This window comes from Myotis lucifugus, unplaced genomic scaffold, assembly GCF_000147115.1.
Source record: "Myotis lucifugus unplaced genomic scaffold, Myoluc2.0 scaffold_179, whole genome shotgun sequence".
NCBI classification, from domain to species: domain Eukaryota; kingdom Metazoa; phylum Chordata; class Mammalia; order Chiroptera; family Vespertilionidae; genus Myotis; species Myotis lucifugus.
In genome coordinates this window covers 862527-879703 of record NW_005871227.1, presented here as the reverse complement: position 1 = coordinate 879703, position 17177 = coordinate 862527, and the positions used below count along the sequence as shown (strand labels likewise).

General features: G+C 39.3%; 1 non-coding gene across 1 annotated transcript; it reads right to left on the bottom strand.

Annotated features, from left to right (window-relative positions):
- Nucleotides 1-16782: 16782 nt before the first annotated feature.
- Nucleotides 16783-16889, bottom strand: LOC111827527. The gene has a single exon (XR_002831133.1). It is a non-coding gene; the product is annotated as a U6 spliceosomal RNA (small nuclear RNA).
- Nucleotides 16890-17177: the final 288 nt, after the last annotated feature.

Sequence of the window (17177 nt, the reverse complement as noted above, 5' to 3'; positions counted from 1 at the left end):
GAAAGAGGCATGCTGGGCATGTTAGGTTTCAACCTTTTTGACACTAAATACTCAAGTGATCAGGTGGAATTGGCTACCTCCCCAAACATTTCTGGAAGGACTTAAAATAAACAGAAGATGTTGGTCTCAGCCAGGAGGTAAAAGACACTTGATATATAATTGGCTCTAAAATGCAACTATAATAAAGTCCTATTAGGCACAGGGAGGTCAGATGCATCATAATATTTTTTGGATGCCTTTTTTTCCCTTTTAGTCTACCTAAAACACTTTTTCCATCTTCTCCCTTATAGTTTCTCACTGAATAGATCTTTAATGGGGTCCAAGTCCACTTCTCATTTACAACAACTAAATACAATGAGAGGAATTCTTATTGTGTCGCATAGAGAGCCCCAGACTCTCCCTATTCCAAGTACGGGAGAGAGGCGTGCTGGCTGTGTCCTCCCTAGTGCTAGCCAAGCACTGGGAGTCCTACCGAATCAGCAGGCTCTCCATGCTTCATCAGCTTCCTCCACATCCTAACAGGCCGGCTCCACAGTGCTGAGCCCAGATTGTCCATTCACAGAAATGCCAGCAGGTAGGACTCAGGAGTCCACAAATACTTGGAATAATTTCATAGCACGAAATAAGAGGCAAGGACATAATATAATGTCCCTTTTCCACATCAGATTTTATTTCATTCCCATGCAGACGTCTCCAAAACTTCAGTGAGGTACTTCTCTTTTGTTTTTTGCAACAATCCCAAAACTGGCTCATTCCTCTTTTCAGTTCATCATGTTTTGTCCTCCAGAGATTTTGCTCATTTCTTTGCATGCCTATAATACAGAATATATTCTGTGCATGTCCATATAACAAAACTCTTATAATGTACATTTCTCAGAAACCAAATAATTCATCCTTTGTATAATGAAGTAAATTTATCTACTGAATGGTACTACTAACCATGCCCTGTTTCTAAGTTTTCCATCTTATTAAAATTTTTTATTTCTCTACATTCTTCTCTCTTGATCAGCATACCATTATTCCTCATTAAGTACAGGGTTTCTTCAGACATCACTTTTTGAATTCTTATATTAAGCCTATGTATATGATGTTACAAATCTTTTAATCTTATGTAGAATAGTCACACACACACACACACACATACACACACACACCCTGGGGGAATTATCAGAGACAATTGTGGGTTAAGAAGTGAACTATAGCACAGGCCAGTGTGGCTCAGTGGTTGAGAGTCAACCTGTAAACCAGGAGGTTATGGTTTGATTCCTGGTGAGGACACGTGCCGGTTTCTAGCTTTGTCCCCAGTAGGGGGAGTGCAGGAGACAGCCAATAGATGATGCTCATCATTGATGTTTCTATGTCTCCCTTTTCCTTCCTCTCTGAAGTCAATAAAAATATATTTAAAAAGAAAAAGGTACCCCAATATGTACAAAATAATCATAGTAGTAGTAGTGCTGTAAAACACATTTAAAAAAATTAAGTGAATGATAGCTATAAAGCTGAAAAGTTACCTATAGGTGCAGAGTTATATTTCTCATTTTTAGAAGTGAGGAAACTGAGAATAAGATAGATTAAATAATTAAGTCATTCAAGATGTGGCTCTTAGTAAAAGGTAATACAAAGATTTGAACTTAACATTGGTCTGATTCTAAAATTGGTACTCTTTCCACTGCATTCTCATCAACATTTACAGATGTGCATCTGCTTGAATGTTCTCCAAGGAAACAATGTAACATTAAGTCACTGGATAGAATCTCAGGAAAAAATGCCCCCTTAATTATAATTAAAAAACTTCTCTTTTTATATGTTAAACTACTTAGTTATTTTCTTAGCAGGTTTCCCCCCCCTGTGCATTAAGGATCCAAGCTGATTTCAAATTCAGTGCTCCCTAATCTAATGTGTAACCTGGGAAAAAATGAATTGCTACTGAATTTCAAATTAGTTCTTCAATGCTAGTAAAATAAATCCCCCTCATTTTTCTAAGACAGACTAATAATCAGAATTGCAGATGGTCTGTAACCTGCTATTACTGTGAGGGACCTAATAACACACTAAAATTAAAGTACATCAGTGAATCTTCCTTGGGAAATCAGAAAGAAATTGAGCCTGTCCATTGCTGTCAGCCTGACCTTCACGATATGACAAGCTGCCAAATTCCTTAAGGTTTCCAAAAACTCAGAAAAGTAAAGAAAGCAATTTGAAAGGAACGTCCTCCCTTTTTCCATAATTTAGAATCTGGCTTGTATAATGCTAAAGTCTGGGAGTTCTTTCACACACACCTACAGTGATGGCTGAAAACCATGCACCTACTTGAAAATCCCCAACATACATTTATTCTGTACATTTATTCTTCTATCTTTGTAAGCAAACCTCCGGAGTAGAAGTCAATGAAAGACAGCATGCACATGTTCCATTGCTTCTTGTTAATTTGAATGTGTGGATGGATGGATGGATGGATGGATGGATGGATAGATAGATAGATAAATAGATAGATAGATAGCCATGGATAGCAGGATTTAGGCTGTTGACTCTTGTTTTTCTTTCTTTTTTCTTTTTTAATAATTTTTATTTCTTGAAGTATTACAAAGAGTATTACATATGTCTCCTTTTTCCCCCCCTTGACATTCCCCCGGCCCCTACCCCCCAGTGTCTTGTGTCCATTGGTTATTCTTATATGCATGCATATAAGTCCTTCGGTTGATCTCTTAATCCCCCCCCCAAACCCTCCCCAGGCTTCCCACTGTAGTTTGACAGTCTGTTCAATGTTGCTCTGCCTCTGCATCTACCCCTATTCATCAGTCTATACTGGTCCCCATTATCTGTCCCAACCTCACTGGAGCAGTCCCGACCTCACCAGGGCCGATTCAACCTCAACTCTTGTTTTTCAATGAAAGATTTTATATTCTTTCTTGAAGCTGTACACTGAGGTGATCTCTTGTACAGGGAGTGTCTGGGGCATGGTATGGGAACAAACACAGGGTACTTGACCCTGCTGCACTTGCCACTGTTTGTTTAATCTTCATAATTACCAAATAGGTAGGTGCTATCACTGCCCCTGCTTCACAAATGGGAAAACTGAAGCAAAGAAAAGTTTCATAATTTGTAAAGGCAGGTATCTATAATAATAAAAGTGTAATATGCTAATTAGACTGGACAGCCGAGCGACCTTCCGGATGTCCTTCTGGACAACCTTCCGGAATGACCAGTGGGCAGCAGGCAGGGCCAGCAAGCCTGTGCTGCCAGGCCAGCCATGGCAGTCCCGGTGTCCTCCCTTCCGTAGAGGCCACAGGAGAGGCAGCGCCGGGACTGGGCCCGCGCAGCTGCCAGTCCCAGTGCTGCCCCTTCTGCAGAGGTGGCTGAAAAGGCTGTGGTGTGGGCCCCGTCCCAGTCCTGGCATTGCCCCTTCCACAGAGGCAGTGGGAAAGGGGGCTGCATGGTCCTGGTCCCAGTGCCACACCTTCCGCAGAGGCGGGGGTGACAGGGGGCTGCATGGTCCCTAAGCCTCCACAGAGGTGGGACCAGGTGCGACTGTGGCTCCTCAACCTCCCCTGGCTAGCCTGGCCCCAGATAGCCTCCCACCACCACCAGTGGGTGGGGGGCAGGGCCAGTGCTAAGGAGCAGTGAGCCCAGCTTCTGCTGGAGCAACAATACCTCCCCATCCCCCGCACCCCCCAGCCAGAAGCCTGGCTCCACGGCTGGTGAGCACAGTCTCCCGCCTCTGCTGCAGGTGGGTGGTAAGGAGCAAGGGGTCCTGGACTGCATGAGCCTTGGACTGCAAGAGGGATGTCTGACTGCCAGCTTAGGTCTGATCCCTGGGGGTTTCTGGACTGTGAGAGGGCACAGGATGGGCTGAGGGACTCCCCCTCCCCCAGTTCATGATTTTTGTGCACTGGGCCTCTAGTATAGTATATAATGGAGATAGGATTTGAACCCAGGCAATGTGGCTTCAAAGTCTACTTTTCTGCCCTGCAATATGGTACTAAGCTACATTGCAATCTTGAGTGCAAATTCTTTCTTCTTTAGTATGATGCTCCAAGTGTTTCAATGCCAACTCATTAATTGCTCAGTGAAATGTCTCTGAAGAGAACTGGACTTGATGCGGATCATCTTGCTCTAAATCCTGACTCACCCTTGACTAGATCTGGTAGTCATCACTTTAATCTGCAGTGCTTTTATGATAAAATGTTGACACTAGTACCACCCCTAGGTTTGTGTTGAATATTAAAAGTAAATAAATACATAAAGTGCCTATTACAACCTGGACCACAGAACATACTTAAAAACTATAATTTATTTCCATGCAAAGTGGTTTTCCCAAATGTTAAACATGATAAAATAATCTATTTTGACTCTTCTGAGATAATAGTATACATCTAGAATCATAGTTCACATGAGTCATGAAAAATAAAGCAGTCATCTTCCTAGAATTTAGCCTAGTTTTCAGGAGGAAACTTGCTGTGGCAGGAAGGAGATGAGACAAGGTTTTATTGTCTTAAACTTCATGAACTTGGCCACAGAACCATCATCAAAGAGCAGAATGTGAGAAGGCTGACGAGCAGCATCAGGAAAACATGGTTTCATGTTGTTCTAAGAGGCAACAGTGTGGAGTTTATTCTTGTACTAGGAAAAGGCCAAATAAATCTGGGAAAAATATTCTGAGAGCATCACGAAACTCATGAACAGTTCCCAAACATGTTTGCTGAGATTCTGATCCCTTCTTAAATGGTGGCTTATTCATGACAGGACAGGAAAAAGTAGGTCATTTGAGTGTTCACTTGTATGGGAGGAAGCGTGCAAATGCCATTGCAGGAACAGACTCTTTAAGCTTTTCCCACAACATAGATAAGTGTCCTGAAGTGCCCTTTTCATTGCAGGTGGATTTTTCAGATAAAGGGGGGCAATGTGACAAGCATGGAGCCCAAGTTGCATTCATATCCACTAGTTAACTATATAACATTGGTCAGTGTCTCTAAGCTTTAATTTGTATATGCGACTTTAGATTGAATGAAAAAACAATGTCCCCTCTTTTGAGGAGTGCAGGGCTGGACAGCAGCATGCTGAGGACTCCACTAGTGGGACTCAGTGGTAAAGAAAATAATTCAGATATTACTGAACATCCATAATCTGTAAAGCACTGTGCTATGCATTGGAGATAGAATAATGGAAGAGTTTCAATACTGTTTGCAGGACAGAGTAGGATTATGGGGAAATTATGTGGAATGACTTAAGGATAAATCAGTAGAGAGCTTAGAGCAGGGGTCCTCAAACTACGGCCCGCGGGCCACATGCAAATACAAATATTGTATTTGTTCCCGTTTTGTTTTTTTAATTCAAAATAAGATATGTGCAGTGTGCATAGGAATTTGTTCATACTTTTTTTGAAAACTATAGTCCGGCCCTCCAACGGTCTGAAGGACAGTGAACTGGCCCCCTGTTTAAAAAGTTTGAGGACTCCTAGTTTAGAGGTTCACTTGCATTTCTTTAGTATTTGGTGACAATCGAGTAGGGATCTGGTCTACTTGAGATACACAGTGAGTTCTAAGGACCAGTGTTCAGGAGGGAGATAAAGGGCATCAGATAGTAGGTGGGCTTCATAAAAGAGGTTACAAATGGGATAAATATGTCTTTATGCTGAATCATTCATGTTCTCTAATATTCCCCACATTGTTTTTTATCCACCTACCTCTATTTTGCCAGACAAATTTTGCTGATGGCAAACTATAACTATAATGTGTTCTTCATATGGTCAGGCTCTGTTTTCTTTCAAAAGCTATTAACTAAACCGTAATGCAAAAAAAAAAAAAAAAAGATACTGCTGAGGCTTCCAGAGTTTTCCTAAGATAACTTCTCTTTCTGAGGAATTCCTACCAACCATTTCATCATAATGAAGTGTGAATCATGATGAACCGTGAATCATAATGACGAAGTGTGCAGGAAATGTTAAAATGTAACTCAAAGATACACTCAACTCTACTTTCCCCCATTTTCTCCATTCCTTCAGTGGGGTTAACACAATCTTGGCTTATTGTTGTTACTATTATTTTACATATCACTCATAGAAATCATAGGCATTCCTAGAACCACAAATTATTTCATACTTATTTCCTTCATCCTTCTTTTTTATTTATTTTGTACAGTAAGCATGATTCTGGAGTCTGCTTTCACTTGTGGTGGACCCATTCTGTTATTTGACCAAAATTTACCAATTTGAAAACAAGATTTGTATTTTATTTTCTTGACTTATGATAAAGATACAATAATAGATAGGCAGAGACAGGCATACATACAGAGATACATTGATGGATGGATGGGTAGATACACAGCCATCCAGACAGACAGACAGATCTATCCTTCAGACTTTATCTCTTTTTTGAAACTCTGGACATATTAGGTCTTTTTGCATATCAGTCCCCTCCATCTATAAAATGGAAATAGGCATACACATCAGATAGACTTATCAGGAAGTTTAGAGAAATCAATATATGTAAGTCAGCATGGCAAAAACAGCACATCCCTGGTGTTTGAGAAACAGCCATCTGTCTTTCTTGACCAATTTTTAAAATCAGTATTGTCATGGAGTATCTGTATAGGAATACACTGTCAACATAAATACTCATTTAGAAATATCTTGCATCACAGAAATTTAGGATGTTTCTTATTCTCATCAAGTGTCTTGAACCATGAATTGCCTTTTGTTTCACCCTTATTGAGTGTCCAGAATTCTTAAATATAAAATTCCAGGTCCTCCCATTTAATTTTCAGATTCCAGGATCCTCCCAACTTTAGATTTCCTCTAAGCCAGTGGTGAAAGGAACAAGTGTCCCCATGATCTTGGTAGAAATCCTGCTAAAAATGTATTCTATCTAGGCCCTTGGGATGAATACATTATGTTGACTAACACGAATAATAGAATCATTGTAAAATGCTCATATGTTTAGGAAGTGAAAAGTGCATTCATATACACAGCACCATGTTATTTATATAAAAAAACCTGGAAGGCAGATGGTATCAGTATTATTTTATAGATACAGAAACCAAGGCTATGAAACCAGACTACAGAACTATTTAGTGACATAGTCAAAATTCAAAATTCGGTTTTCTGACTCCAGATCATTTAGAAAATGTCTTCACTTCATGCCAACTTGACTTTTAGAAAAATTTGGAACTGTCAAGATCCCTTTTAGAGATGCACAATCTTCATCTTTTTTATTAATAAAAAAATCAAAGTCTCAAGAGCAAAAGTTCCTGCTTAGATTATATAAGACTAATAGAACATAGGACATGTTTCTTCCTGGTAACATTTTTATTTTCTATAGCGTTAATCTCAAACTCTTTATAGGAAACACTTAGGTAATTACTCTAAATAAAATTCTATTTTAGTTAATTTCATGCAGTCTTTGTGCTTGGCTGTCCAAATAAGTGTAGCACTGGCCCATCTTTTTTAAAAATAATATTTTATTGATTTCAGAGAGGAAGGGAGAGAGAGGGGAGAGAGAGAGAGGGGGAGAGAGGAGAGAGAGAGAGAGAAATAATAGAAACATCAATGATGAGAAAGTATCATTGATCAGCTGCCTCCTGCATGCCTCACATTGGGGATGGAGCCCACAACCCAGCATATGCCCTGACCCCTGACCGGGAATCGAACTGTAACCTCCGGGTTCATAGTTCGACTCTCACCCACTGAGCCATGCCAGCCGGGCTGGCCCAGATTTTTAAATAGTCTTACTTTAATAAGGAATCATAGATTATGGCTCCAAAGCATACCATGTAAAAAATGTTTCCTGCACTATTATTCTTCCATGAAGGGCTTCTTTCACTTGTCATAATTTCTTCAAGGTTCATATATGTTGTAACATGATGAAATTTCCTTGTTTTGAAGGCTGAATAATATTCATGGTAGTATATACAACATATTTTTATTTATTACTCTGTTGATGGGCATTTAGCTTGTTTCCATCTCTTGGTTACAATATGTTCAAGCTGTCAGGAACATGGGAGTGCCAATATATCCTTGAGACTCTGATTTTAGTTCTTTTGGATTCTTCATGGTTCCCTTACCTAAGTATCTCAAGTCGTCAAATTCTTGGAAGTACAAAATAGAATGGTAGTTGTCAGGGCTTGGAGGAGGGGGGCATAGGGAGCTGCTGTTCAATGGGTGTAGATTTTTCAGTCATGCAAGATGCAAATGTTCTAGCGATTTACTGTACAACATGTGTGGCGTATAGTTAACAATATTGTACTGTGACTTAAAAATTGATTAAAAAGTAGAAAGAGAATCTCCTGGCCATTGGTCTCCTTAAGTTGTAAAAGCTTTCTGCAAGGCTGAAATGCTATTTTGTTTCAGCAATACAATTTGGGGAAGATTCAGGAGGTTGTTCATAGATCATGTCATTGAACTATGTTCAAAGCTTAAATCATATCTTTAATATGAGACACGAACGAACATTTATATCCCCTTCAACTTCTGTGCATGTTCATACCCATCTCTTTCCCTCCCATCTCTCCCTGTGGAGGTCACAGGCAGTGGTCTATAACTCTCCCTCATCCAGTGGGAACTGTCAGGCCAATCATTCTGAGGTAGTTTTAGGAATACACTTAATCAGTTGAATAATGATTTTTCTGTTCTCTTCTGAAACTTGTCTTTCTAGACATATGTTACATAAGTTTTCAATCACTGCCAGAAATCCAAAGGAAGTAAAACTCATTTGTTATTTTATCTTAAGGGTGGTTAAAGAAGTTTTAATGTCATCTGCTGGAACAACAGCTGAATTCAGGATGTTACATAACAGTACCAGCATAACATTTATTGGGTAACAAAATCAGATGTAGTCTGAGTATAATAAAAAAATGAATTTATGTTTGTAGCCTCATGTTGAATTCAGACTTTGGTTTGGATGTAGCAGAATCTGTTTTATTTTCACTTGAGTAGTCATCTTTCACCTGTGTTTATGGTTTTGCATTACTAGATATATGCCAAATTTACTCTAAAGCTATTTATTATATGTACTGAGTATCTATGTACTATAATAGTGTGTCACACAGAGGTTATCAATCAAAGTCAAAACTATTCTACTTAATGCAACCAAGTCAGAAGATCTCTAATATTAGCTTTCTCTGTTAGTAAATTCATGCCTCTAGGTTTTAATTTCCTATTAGTATAGGAGGGCTTGAATAGACTGTTTAAAATATATATATATATCTTTTTATTGATTTTGACAGAGAGAGAGAAACACATCAATGATGAGAGAACCATTGATTGGCTGCCTCCTGTATGCCCCCTACCTGGGATAGAGCCTGCAACCAACCAGGGTATGTGCCCTGAACAGGAATCAAACTGGCAACCTGTTGGTGCATGTGATAATACCCAACCAAATGAGCCTCACTGTCCAAGGCCTAAATAGACGGGTTTTCAGGCCTCTACTAAGTCTAAATTTTTTTTCTGATAAATTACATTTTACATTTTAAAATTTATCATGTTATCCCATGTGCTAAGCACTAGACTGGATATTTCACACACATTGTATTATCATGAGTAGCCTTGAAAGAAAGGTAGCATTGCAGTGTTCCTTACCAGATGGTAATGGGGCTCCCCCCAAAATCAAAAGTCGACTCATAATGAAGTGAGAAAACGCATGCAGTCAGGCCTGTCTGTCGTCAGAACTAATTGTTCTCCTACGTCAAATTCCCACTCACAGTATACACCAAGAATTGGAAAATCCCTTGATTTTGTCCTATCCTTTCATGGGATAGAAATGATTTCACAGGCATTAAGAGAATATAAAACATCTATTCTTTTAATCTTGACCTTAAACTTAAAAATTGGAGATCCCCTTGGCAAGATCCTTCTGAAAATGCCCCTTACATTCTTGGATGAAGCATACACTTCTATTCCTAGTTAAATTCTGACCATCAGCATGAGGGCTATTTTCAGTTTCTCCTCTTTTTAAAACTCCCTTTTCAGCCAGAAATCCAACCTAGAAATGCCCCAACGAATGGTATGAGTCAGAGGACTCAGCAGAGACCAAATATTATTATATTCCCTGGCACTGGGCTACCTTTCCCTCGCTTACTTTTTTTTTTACTGCAGTGAAAAATGATTTCTATAAGGGACACTGAAATAGTAAAAAGAGAAAGAAACCACGAGAAAGACTGCTGAACAATTTCCAGTTGCAGCTGGGGATCAGGGACACTGAAAACAGGCTAAGAAGGCTTACTCTTCAGCCATGCCCTAGAATTCATTTTGGTTTCGGTACAAGATAATCATTTCCTTGAAGGCAAGCTACAAGGACTCTCTGTGAGATCACATTTCTTTTCCTTGATCAGAAGCAGAAGCATTGTGGAGGGATGAGCCAGTCCCTGAAGAAGCACCTGAAAGAAACTGATTATCAGAAACATGAAATACACTGGCTCCCTCTCTACCCACCTCCTTGCTGCCTCCACACTCAGCCCCAGGGTCAGCTCGGAAGGGCATTTCAGTTCTATGGGAGCTGTATTCCCTAACAAAAGAACAAGATTGAGTCTTGATAATTCAGGAAAATGAAACTTTGAGAAGGTTAAGCTTGCAGTTTCTGGAAGCAGGCGTTCCTTCCAGAACACTCACAGAAGCCCTGCGATGTCTCTTTCTTTTCACTTCTAATCGTGAAAGCACTTTGCTTTCACCCAGTCAGACTTGCATTACTTTTTTATTATTATTATTCTTTGCCCTAATATCAGGATGGGAGGGAAAAAAAAGAAACAAAGTGCTCCTTTATTTAGCATCTTGGGGATTCCTATTGTGTGTTTGAATCATTATTGGACTGAAAAAACGCCAACCCCACCACTTAGAGTAAGAAAATGCTGTTGATGCCTTTCCCTCTTCTGCCACAACCATCTCCTCCTCACCCCAAGTCATCAGTGAGCTGTAAGTGTATATTGATTTGTTAAATTCAGTGCTGACAACAGCTGTATGATTTTCCTTTAAAAATATTCTCCCCAAAGAACAAACCTTCAGACTCACTGTGTTATTCATGGTTTAGAAAAAGAAAAAAAATTCAAGCATCTAAAAGTGTGTTGCAAAAACAAACAAACAAAAAACCAAAGTAAAAGATTAATATTTGCACATGGAATAGAGTGAATTAGGAACATTTACCAAAATTACTTACTGTGAACCTATACAGTTCCCACTCTTGCCAAGATGCTAGAAACATTCCCTACTGTGTCTTCCTACTGAGAAGGAGCTATTGCTGGAGCCCAGTTGGATAACACTGGAGGACACGATCGGTATGCAGTCATTCCGCTTTGGCACAGTTGCACACTGTGGCTTAAGGGACATGGTTTGTAGAGAAGAATTTAATTAGGAGCACTTACGAGAAGGATCAGAGGTGAGAAGTATAAGCATTAGATGATGGTAATAATGGTAAAATTGCTAAAATTGAATAAAAGTTCTTAGAAGTCTGGCCAAGCAGGCTATGGTACATCCATGTAAGGAAATACTACTCAGCAATAAAAAGGAACAAACAACAAGTCAATGTCACAAGTTAGGCAGATTTTAAGGGCATTATGCCCCAAATGAAAATTGGTAATTTTAAAAGGTGATATGCAGTATGATTTCATGATTTCATGTACATACTATTTCTAAAATGAGTGGGGAGAAAGCAAGATAATTTGTATGTATACTTTGTGCCAGGTTCTGTATTTGGAGCCATCTCAAATTCTGCCTACCCCGGTATACCAAATGGTACAAGATCCATTTCCAACAAACTGCCTGTTTCTAATTGTGTAAACATCTTAAGTGAAGAAATACATCTTCTCCTTTCAATGTTACCCATCCAGCCTTTTTTTTCACACAACAGAGGAATCATTCTTAAAAGCAATCTGAATATAACATCCCACTCCTTAAAACCATTCAGTAACCTTCAAAACTCTTGGTAAAGAATAAGCTGTTAAGTTAATCTTACAAAGCCAAGCATGATTTGGTATTTGCTTCCTCTCAAAATGTATCACTTTTCTCTGCTATCTCCCAGAGATTATCTTCTTTGTACTCTCAGATTTTATGTCCGTCTTCCTCTCATTCCAAATAGAGACACTCCACATGCATAAAAGTGTTTTCTTCTTCCAGACCTTTTCCATGTGCCATGTGCCCTTCACACTTGCAGATCCATGGATCTGAGAAAGCCCCTCAAATATTCCGCTGCCTACCTCTGTACCTGCCTCTGTCTGCACAGTTTATATTCATCCTGCAGGCTCACATACAAACACAGGTCTCAAAGCCCTTCTTAGTGTTCTCCACTAAGTTCCTTGTGCATCTTTCCATTTTTTTGTCCCATCAAACTTTAAGAGAAAGTTTATTAAGAAAGTCACGGACATAGAAATGAGGGGGTCAAAGAAATGGGTTCAGGAAACAAGTTACAGAGGCAAAGGAAGGGTCCTTGGAGCTTCGGAGAATAAGAGAGGCAAGGAAAACACACATGGAGGCGGGATGAGAAAGGCCCCCACTGTGAGAGAGCCACCTATGCATCTCTTTTGCAAACTTACCTTCTTGAGTAGAGAAATGGTCTTCACCTACTTTATTTTTAAAACCTGGAACAAAACTGGCCTATCGTAGGCCCCTGAAAATGATATTTTGAATTAAATATGAGCAATTCACACACACACACACACACACACACACACACGCTTATTAACAAGGGATTTTCTTGATTAAGGGTTTAGGATTAAAAAATAGCTTCCTGATGCCCCATGTCCACAAGTAGAAGTGATTTTTCACTTACGAGCTGGGAATTCAGCCATTTGTTCATCCAGCCTTTATTCACATCTCCTGTGTGATCATGAAGCTTGCCCCAAGCACCAAAAAACAAAGCTATAAAAGAAGAAATGGATACCCGGTTAGTCCTGCCTAAATTCCCCCATATTGAACTTCCAGGTGCTCAAAGCTAAGTGGAGAACAATGATAGTATCAGGTCAAAAAGATACAGAGAAGGGCCTGCTCGGAGGTGAATCATTTGTCCTCCACCCGCAAGAAATGATTTCCCCAGTGGTGATATAACGTTTAGCTATCTCCAGCAAGCAAGAAGCTGGTATCTGTATTGCAGAAGAGGTCTCCGGGTAGTTAAAGTCCCTGTATGTTTTTGAAGAGTACTTTAGTGTTCCTTTAACTATTGACTCTCCATCATTCAATATTTATAGTCATTCAATATATCACCCCAGGTTATTCTGTGAGGAAAGGGATGGTAGAATGATAGTGTCAGAAAATACAAAGTTGAGATCTTTTGGTGCTTATGACTGACTGGGTGATCTTGGAAGGCTATTTCATTTTTCTCTCCTTGGTCTTGGGTCTTGGTTAATTTTTTTTAAATATATTTTATTGATTTTTTACAGAGAGGAAGGGAGAGAGATAGAGAGTTAGAAACATCGATGAGAGAGAAACATCGATCAGCTGCCTCCCGCAAATCTCCTACTGGGGATGTGCCCGCAACCCAGGTACATGCCCTTGACCGGAATCGAACCTGGGACCTTTCAGTCTGCAAGCTGACGCTCTATCCACTGAGCCAAACCGGTTTCGGCATTGGTTACTTTATTTATGTAAATCAAAACAATCCAGGTCAGGATGATTAAAGATGTGGCTGTAAATAAACATAATTTTTCTTGCCTAAAGAAAGTGTCCAAAAGAATTGGAAGACTTTTTTTTTCAACTTGGAATACAATTTAAAACATCTAGGAAGCTTTGAGGACATTTGTATTTGTCTTTTTTTATATCTTGGGACAAAAATGCTCTTTCTTTTCTTTTTTCTGACGTGATGTGTTGGCATCCATGCTTTAAAAATCCTTTGTTACTTGTCCATGGAATTGCATGCATTTCCCAGCATTTCTCCGTTTCTACACCCTGGGAATTGGTTGGCCAGATGTTTCTCTCTGATGTTCCTATAATGGAAACTATAACACAATATTCAAAGAGCGATTTTCCCCCAGTACAGAGACTTCTGCATGCCACTTTATTTCAGACATAAACTTGAAAAATGTTGAGAAACTCTGACACACAGTGGCAGAAATCCTCAGCGTGGACTCAGGGAAGCTTTATATTATGTGGATACATGGGATTCAAGGTCCTCTGCCTCTTTTTCCAAAGAGAACGTTGTCATGGTTTGTTGTTTGTTTTTTGCTTTTGTTTTTTTCAAGAGCTCTGTCTGGCTTTGTTACTCACAGACTACGTAAAGTCAGACATTGATTTGGGCCTCAGTTTCCACAACTGTGCAGTGCGGATATTGGGAGTTAAAGAAAGGTGATTAAGCCTGATTTTGTAAGCTTGAATTTTTATGCAGAATAAAATATTTATGTTGTGTGGAAGAAGCCAGTCAAGAAACACTACATCCTGCATAATGCAAATTTTATAAAGTGCAAGAACAGGCAAAATCAGTATATGGAGAGAGGCATCAGAGTGGTGGCTGCCTCTAGAGAGGGTGCTGACTGGGATGAGCAGGAGGAAGCCTCCGGGGGCTGCAGGTCCCTTTGATCCAGCTAGAAGACAGGCAGGTCACATCCATATGTAAGCTTTGTTCACTCACATATATGCATATTTAAAGCCACTTCAAAATAAAACTGAAAACAGTATATAGAATGATTTATAAATCATAAATATGTGTGTAGGAGGGTATTTAATTAATCTAGAAAGTAGGCAAACATTGAAGGTGTCTGTCCTAGGATGTTGCCTTTATGTCTTATATATTTTATCATTTCCATTATGAATATATTGAATAAACAAAGGCAAATATTTTGTTTTATTTATCATTATACTGCAGTACATATTGAGTCGGATACAGAGTCTGTACCCAATAAAGTGGAGCACAAAGATAAACTAAATAAAGATGAATATGATAAACCAGCAATGGAACTATTATCCTGAGTCAAAAATGTTGAATATAGACAGACAGTCTAGCTCACTCCATATATTTGTCTTAGAGAGCATGTCTGTTTTCTTCCTCATAGTACTTCTAGTGCCTAGAATAGTTCCTGACACATGGTAGGCTGTTCTTTAGATACTTGTTGAGTGAGTGGATGAATTTGAAGTGCACTAAAAGTCTCACACTGGGCTTGAGTATGACTTGGCAGCAGATGTTGAGTATCCTCTACCTGTAATGGAATCATGTTTGCATCTGCCAATACAGGGGTTGAATGAGTAATGGGACATTCTCTGAAAGAAAGGTCCTTTCGGCGTCACTGGCAAGTCATGTAGCATAGCAGAAAAATGGGTGAGATTTAATGTCTGGAAGTTTCATTGGAATCTTGATTTGTACTACATTTTCTTTTTGGTAGAGTTTGCCCGGCTGCCCAAATAGTTATAGTCCCATTTTTTCTTCATCTGTAAAGCACAGATGCTTCTGAAATTGAATGAGATAATAGTAGTCAGCCTTTACTAGGCTGTAACTACAATGCCACCCTCTATGCTAAGAACATTGCATATGTCACTACATTTCTTGCATAAGAAGAGTGTGAATAACTTAGCATCAAACTCAGTAAGTATACAAGTCTTCTCTATGATGATTGCATTCTTAAGATGATTCCAATTAGCTTTCTATATATTTTATACCAGCTAATTTATTTTATTTGGGTTTTGTAAATGATTCTAGATGGTACTTTGTTGCCCCTTCCCCAGACTTTAACTTCCTCAAAGGAGTGGGTCATTACCTTCTAGAGTTGTATAAAGTTGACTGAGTTACCAACTCTGAGTGTGACCTTTGATGGTATGTAATCTTTCTAGAATAAATGCAGTATTATCTCTGATCAAAGGTCATTAGGATTCTTTGAATGAAATAGAATTAGTTCCTTCTTATATACAAAGTTCCATATTTTAACAACTCTGTGCCTTCCACACTCATAACCTTTGTTCTCTTCTCTGGAACAGCATAGTTCTCTGACAAGCTTGAGATGGTTAAATATCAAAATCGCCTTGAAGGTGACAGCAGCTCTATTCTATAAATAGTAATTTATTCTATAAATTTAAACTTTGGAGGGAGTGGCATATTAGATGTGAGATTTCTTGATTCAGAGAAGGGAGTGGAATCTGGAAGAGGTTCACATGGGAAATAAGAATGGTTGATTTAAAGGAGGGTAGAATAATTTCTTGGCTTTCAGGATTTTATGCCAAGATAGGAGCTGCCATGGTTAAGAGCACGAAGAAGCATAGTTTGCAGAGGAGATGCCATAAAAGGCTCATGGAAACACTGATGGAGGATCCCTTCCTGAAACGTGGGTTTGGGAAAGGTTATTGCTTGAGTGGATAGGTGCAAGGTGGTAACTTGATTCACATAAACAGTGACAAACAAGTAGGAAGTGATGTCGGTTTAGTTTTACCTAAATTCATCTATATTGAAAAAACTGATGTTTTTTGAGTGTCTGCTACATGTCAAGCTGTGTGTGAGGTAAATATATATACATGTTCTTTTGCTTAATCTCTTCACCTTCTTTCCTCCAGTCCCCCATAATCCCACCTCCCCTCTGATAGCTGTCAGTCTGTTCCATGTATTGATGTATCTGTTTCTATTTTGTCATCAGTTTATTTTGTTCATTAGATTACACATACATTGTGATCATATGGCATCTGTCTTTCTCTGGCTGGCATATTTCATTTAGCGTAATAATCTCCAGGCCCATCCATATTGTCACAAAAGGTAAGATTTCCTTCTTTTTTATAGCCGTGTAGTATTCCATTGTGGTAATGAACCCCAGCTTTTTTATCCACTCATCTTACTGATGGACACTTGAGCTGTTTCTAGATCTCAGCTACTGTAAATAATGCTGCAGTGGACAAAAAGTGTGGAACGCTTAAGGAATTTGCATGTCATCCTTGCACAGGGGCCATGCTCATTTTCCATGTGCTGTTCCAACCTTAGTGTATGTGCCGCCGAAGCAAGCACGACACATGAGTTTTTAAAAAGCACCGAAACTTCTCTCTCCACCCCCTCCTGGTTTTTTTTTAATGTCCCCAAAGGGCTGAGATTAGGAATCCTCCCACAGCTCATCTCTTCCTAGAACTTTCATGGCACTGCTTCTGATTAAACTCACAGATTAGACCCAGTGGCATAAGGCACAGCTTCTCCCCTTGGAAAAGGAACAAATAAGAATGAAGTGCTAGGTTGCAATACTAATTATACATTCTGTTGAAGTGTCAGCCATCTGTTGCAATTGTTTAAAAGGCAGACATA